This window comes from Somniosus microcephalus, chromosome 34 (genome assembly GCF_052327205.1).
Source record: "Somniosus microcephalus isolate GS21.2 chromosome 34, FLI_Smic_1.0, whole genome shotgun sequence".
Taxonomy (NCBI): Eukaryota; Metazoa; Chordata; class Chondrichthyes; order Squaliformes; family Somniosidae; genus Somniosus; species Somniosus microcephalus.
In genome coordinates, this window is record NC_141020.1 from 8,208,083 (window position 1) to 8,214,724 (window position 6,642).

Consider the following 6,642-nt stretch of genomic DNA (forward strand, 5'->3'; position numbering starts at 1 on the left):
CGGGGCCTGTGGTGGAGCGTTTTGGACCTTCTGGCATCCTGTGCATCTCTTGGTCATATCCTCGATTTCTTTATTGATTCCCGGCCACCACACAAACGCCCTGGCTAGGCTCTTCATTTTTACCCCTCCCAGATGACCCTCGTGAAGCTCATTGAGTACTCTATCTCTCAACTTGGGTGGAATTACCACTCGGGATCCACACATCAAGGTTCCCCGGCACACTGACAGCTGTTCCCTCCTTGGCGAGAATGCTGGCAACAGTGAGTCGCCATATGCTGGCCATCCCTTCACCGTCAAATCATAGACCCGAGAGAGTGTCGGGTCATTTCGGGTTTCCTTCTCAATACTTGCGTTTGTAACAGGCAAACATTCGACTATGGTCGCATGGAATATCTCCACCGGGTCCACTGCAGGTGCTTCTTCCGCCGCAGGCAACGGTAGGCGCGACAGCACATCAGCGTTTCCATGTTGTTTCGTACCTTTGTACTCTATGTCATACTGATGTGCCCCTAGAAAAAGTGACCATCTTTGCAGCCGTTGCGCCGTCATCACTGGAACGCCCTTCTTTGGGTTAAAAATTGAGACCAGGGGTTGATGATCAGTCAGTAGGGTGAATTTCTGCCTGTGCAGATAGTGATTGAACTTCTTCACCCCCCACACCAGGCTGAGGGCCTCCCTGTCAATCTGGGCGTAGTTACGCTCGGCTGAGGTTAGCGAGCGCGATGCAAAGGCTATTGGCCTCTCTGAACCGTCACGGAATTTGTGTGACAGCACCGCTCCAATGCCGTAAGGTGACGCATCACATGCCAACCGAATCGGTAGTGTTGGGTTATAGTGGGCCAATACTTCTTTTGAAGTGATTTGCCATTTCCATTCCTGAAAGGCACGCTTACACTCATCACTCTATTTCCATGTTACACCAGCTTGAAGGAGGGCGTTCAGTGGGTGCAGAATTGTAGATAAATTCGGCAAGAACTTATGGTAGTAGTTCACCAACCCGAGGAACGACCTCAGTTGCGACACATTTTCTGGTGCTGGAGCCTTGACTACAGCCTCAATCTTGTCCGGCAACTTATGCAACCCTTCCTCATCAATCATGTGGCCACAATACGAGATTTGTCTCCTGAAGAACTCGCATTTGGGACGGTTGGCTCGTAGCCCATATTCCTGCAATCTCGTGAGCACCTGTTCCAGGTTGGCAAGGTGTTCATTGTCATTTTCGCCCGTAACCAGGATGTCGTCCAAATAACACTGGGTCCCCGGGATCCCTTGCAGGACTTGTTCCATTGCCCTCTGCCACATAGCCGGGGCCGATGCTACCCCAAATACCAGTCGATTGTACTGGTAAAGGCCTTTGTGAGTGTTTATCGGGAGGTATTTCCTAAATGCTTCTTCCACCTCCATTTGTAGATACGCTTGAGCCAGGTCAATCTTTGTAAAACGTTTCCCTCCAGATAGTGAGGCGAAAATATCTTCTATCCGCGGAAGCGGATACTGTACTGTGTGCAGGACTGGGTTCACAGTCACCTTGAAGTCCCCACAGATGCGAACCTTCCTTGGCTCCCCAGGCGTGCTGCTCAATGCTTTCTTCATTACAGGAATGATGGGTGTGGCTCACTCGCTCCAGTCCACCTTAGACAGCACCCCCGAACGCTCCAGACTCTCCAGTTCAGCTTCCACAGCTGGGCGTATCGCGTATGGCACCGGTCTGGCCTTGAAAAATTTTGGGGTTGCGTTATCCTCAATCTTTATGGTTGCCTTTACTCCTTTTAGAGTCCCAAGTCCTTGTTGGAACACCTCTTCCGCGTCAGATAGAATTTGTGACAGACGTCCAGGTGCGATGCCATCATCTTATTTGTCAGTCACAGTTAGTGCCAGAATGGAATGCCAATCCAATTGTAGTCTTCGGATCCATTCATGTCCCAATAATGGTGGTCCTCCATCTCGTAGTATATACATGTATAGTTTCTGTGTTTCCTTTCCGTTATATTCAACTGGCACCCTTATTTTCCCTCTGGGGTAGACCTTTTGCCCCGTGTATGTCTTCAATACAATGGACGTGTCCTTTAAGGGTATGTGTGAGAATAGCTGCTCATAGTCTCGTCGATTCATGACAGTTAGGGCTGATCCTGTGTCCAATTCCATCTTCACTGGGGACCCTGCTATCATGAGGGTGACCCAAATGGTTTGGTGATCTTCTTTTGCGATCACGTTGTGTAACTTTAAACAACTTAGTCGCCTGCTCCTGGAGTCCTTATCACTCTCCTGATCTTCTGAACTACTATCCGTCAGTTTCTTTACTTTCCTGTACTGTTCCTTAGTAGTTCTTGTCATGTTGGTCTTCTTTCCCGACCTGCAGACTCTTGCTATATGTCCCATTTTCCCGCATTGCCTGCATATTTTGTCTTTAAACCAGCAGTCCTTCTGCTCATGGGTTGTTCTGCCGCAGCGGTAGCACTTTTTGGCTCCATACGCCATTTCGTTAGCGCAGTATTCTTGTGGTTTCTGTTGTATTTCCGCAGCTCCCCATGCTGCTGCTTTGTAGGATACTGCCACGCTGAAAGCCTGTTCTAGCGTCAGGTCCTTTTTTGAAAGTAGTCATTTCTGGGTTCCTTCACTCTGGAGCCCGCAGACAAACTTATAGAAACATAGAAACTAGGAGCAGGAGTAGGCCATTCGGCCCTTCGAGCCTGCTCCGCCATTCAACGAGATCATGGCTGATCATCCAAACCCGAGCACCCGGTCCCTACACCGACAGCCATCCCACCCAAGCCCTATCCCCGTAACCCCGTAACCCCACATATTTAATCCCCCCTAACACTAAGGTCCAATTTTTATCATGGCCAATCAACCTAACCCGCACATCTTTGGACCCGTAAGGTGTCTGCCAGTCCTGCTCCGAACTGGCAGTGCTTCGATAACTTGCGTAGTTCCGTAAGATAGTCAGCATTGCTCTCATCTTTGTGCTGGTTTCTTTTATGGAACTTGAATCTTTCTGCTATCAGCAGTAGTGTAGGGCTTAGATGTTCCTGTAAGATATGAACAATCTCCTCAAAACTTTTCTCCATTGGTTTAGCTGGGGTAATTAAATTCCGCAATAGGCCGTACGTACTCGCACCCATCAGATTTAATAATACCGACGCCCTCTTTCCATCAGCCACCTCATTTGCCTTGCAGTACACTTCAATTCTTTCCACATACGCGGTCCAGTCTTCTACCTCGTTGTCGAAAGCAGTGATACAGCCACTTTTCGGCATCTTGGGCGATTTAAAATGGCGCCTCCCGCGCTTTTGCTTCTTCCCCAATGGAATAAAATGGCGCCTCCCGCGCTTTTGCTTCTTCCCCTTACTGCCACGCTGCTCCTAGCGTTCTACGGGGTAATGGCGGCGACCCGCAGCTTCGGCGCGTCTCGCTTTCCTTCCCCCCCGTTTAGTTTCTCTCCGCTGTCCTGTTCTCGAGCACCGACCGCGCCCTGTGCGCTCCACCCTCTCTCTCTTTTCTTTTCCCGGCGACGCTGCGCGGCCCGATTTGTAGAGCCGCTCGATCGAGCTTGAGCCCGCCGCAGTCCGGAAGGGTCAGCGCGCTACCTGCTACCAGCACGATTCGCTGGAACCACAGTCTCTCCCGCAATTCTCCAAACACCGATGGATTCTTCGGGCGGTTGCCCTCGGTCGACGCCCGTTGCTCAGACTACGACCTTCCAGGACCTTCCTTTCAGGCGAGATCCCCGTGAGATGATGCCACACTGCAGGTGAGTTCGAACTTACTCGTCGCCACTGTAAAGTCCGCGCCTCAATAATACACGGACTTCGGGAGAACAGTTTAACAGGTACTTTACTGAACAAGAGGCAGCTTGAAACTGAAACTACAGAAGCCTGCTAGGGCCTTTTATACAGGGGTGGTCACTGCCGGTACTGCAGTCTAAGACCAGTTATTCCCTTAAAGGTACATACACAACACTCTCCCTTCACTCCTTGTTTCTGTTACGTACAATAAGGCCTGTCAGTAACCATCGCCTCAACCCTACAGATTCTAATCTGTTTACTGCTTATCTATTTGTGGAGCCCGGCCAGTGTAATAAACAAACTCTCTGCTCTCATTGTCAAGGATAAAGAGATAGTAAATGATGTCTTTTTGCAAACCCTCCCAGATCCTGTTGCCAAAATCATGGCGGGTTTAATGGCGCTTGGCGTTATTGGTGCGTAAATTGTCCGGCAAATAGTGGCAAGGAAGAGATATACGTCGTGAGCCGCGGATCGCCCCGAGTTGCTGCACGATTAGCCGTTAACCTCATATGCGCAGCACGCCCTCAACCGCCCCCATGAGCGCCAAGACACTGCGGGATTTGCAATGTGAATGGAAATTAATCTCGCCGTAGAAAGTTAGTGCTCGTATTTTTTAAGAGGAACAAAGGGACCTTGGAGTGCAGGTCCACAGATCCCTGAAGGTAGCAGGCCAGGTAGATAAGGTGGTTAAGAAGGCATACGGAATGCTTGCCTTTATTAGCCGTGGCATAGAATACAAGAGCAGGGGGGTTATGCTTCAACTGTATAAAACACTGGTTAGGCTCAGCTAGAATACTGCGTGCAGTTCTGGTCACCACATTACAGGAAAGATGTGATTGCATTAGAGAGGCTACGGAGGAGATTTACAAGGATGTTGCTGGGAGTAGAGAATTTTAGCTATGAGGAAAGACTGGATAGGCTGGGTCTGTTTTCCTTGGAACAGAGGAGGTTGAGGGGGGACCTTATTGAGGTGTATAAAATTATGAGGGGCCCAGATAGAGTGGATAGAAAGGACCTATTTCCCTTAGCAGAGGGGTCAAAAACCAGGGGGCACAGATTTAAAGTAATTGGTGGAAGGTTTAGAGGGGATTTGAGGGGAAATTTCTTCACCCAGAGGGTTGTGGGGGTCTGGAACTCACTGCCTGAAAGGGTGGTAGAGGCAGGAACCCTCATCACAGGAGGGGAGGGGGAGGGGAGGGAAGGGGGGAGGGGAGGAGGGGAGGGAAGGGGGAGGGGAGGAGGGGAGGGAAGGGGGGAGGGGAGGAGGGAAGGGGAGGAGAGGGAGGGAGGGAGAGGGGTGGGAGGAGGAGAGGGGAGGGGAGGGAGGGGAGGGGAGAAAGGGAGGGGAGGGAGGGAGGGGAGGGGGAGGGAGGGGAGGGGGAGGGGAAGGGAGGGGAGGGGAGAAAGGGAGGGAGGGAGGGGAGGGGAGGGGAGAAAGGGAGGGAGGGGAGGAAAGGGAGGGAGGAGAGGGACCGAGGGGTGGAGGGGAGGAGAGGAAGGGAGCAGAGGAGAGGAAGGAGCGGAGGAGAGGAAGGGAGGAAGGGAGGGAGGGGAGGGAGAAAGGGAGGGAGGGAAGGGAGGGAGGGCGGGGGGGGAGGGAGGGAGGGGGGAGGGGAGGGAGATAAGGGAGGAGAGGGAGGGAGGGGGGAGGAGAGGGAGGGGGTAGGAGAGGGAGGGAGGGGAGGAGGGATGAGAATGAGGGAGGGGAGGAGAGGAGAGGGAGTGGAGGAGTGGGAGTGGAGGAGAGGGAGGGAGGAGAGGGAGGGAGGAGAGGGAGGGAGGAGAGGGAGGGAGGAGAGGGAGGGAGGGGAGAAGAGGGAGGTAGGGGAGGAGAGGGAGGGAGGGGAGGAGAGGGAGGGAGTAGAGGGGAGGGGAGGAGAGGGAGGGGAGGAGAGGGAGGGAGTAGAGGGGAGGAGAGGGAGGGAGGGGAGGAGAGGAGGGAGGGAGGGGCGAGAGAGGGAGGGAGGGGGCGAGAGAGGGAGGGAGGGGGCGAGAGAGGGAGGGAGGGGGCGAGAGAGGGAGGGAGGGGGCGAGAGAGGGAGGGAGGGGGCGAGAGAGGGAGGGTGGGAGGCGAGAGAGGGAGGGAGGGTGGGAGGCGAGAGAGGAGGGTGGGAGGGAGGCGAGGGAGGGGAGGAGAGGGAGAGGGAAGGAGGGGAAGGAGAGAGAGGGAGGGGAAGGAGAGGGAGGGAGGAGGAGAGAGTGGAAGGGAGGGATGAGAATGAGGGAGGAGAGGAAAGGGAGTGGAGAAGGAGGGAGGGAGGGGAGGGAGGAGAGGAAGGGTGGAGGGCGAGGGAGGGAGGGCGGGGGAGGAGAGGAAGGGAGGAGAGGGAGGGAGGAGGGGGGGAGGAGAGGGGGAGGAGAGGGAGGGGGGAGGAGAGGGGGAGAGAGAGGGAGGGAGGGAGAGGGGAGGAGAGGGAGGGAGGAGAGGGAGGGTGGGAGGAGGGATGAGAATGAGGGAGGGGAGGAGAGGAGAGGGAGTGGAGGAGTGGGAGTGGAGGAGAGGGAGGGAGGGGAGGGAGGGAGGGAGGGGAAGGGGAGGGGAGGAGAGGGAGGGAGGGGAGGGAAGGAGAGGGAGGGAGGGGAGGGGAGGAGAGGGAGGAGAGGGAGGGAGGGGAGGGAGGAGGAGGGAGGGAGGGGAGGAGAGGGAGGGAGGGGAGGGAGGGAGAGGGGGGAGGGGAGGGGAGGAGAGGGAGGGAGGGGAGGGGGAGGAGAGGGAGGGAGGGGAGGGGAGGAGAGGGAGGGAGGGGAGGAGCGGGCGGGAGGGGAGGAGAGGGAGGGGAAGCAGAGGGAGGGGAAGGAGAGGGAGGGGAAGGAGAGGGAGGGAAAGGAGAAGGAGGGAGGGAGGGGAGGAGAGGGA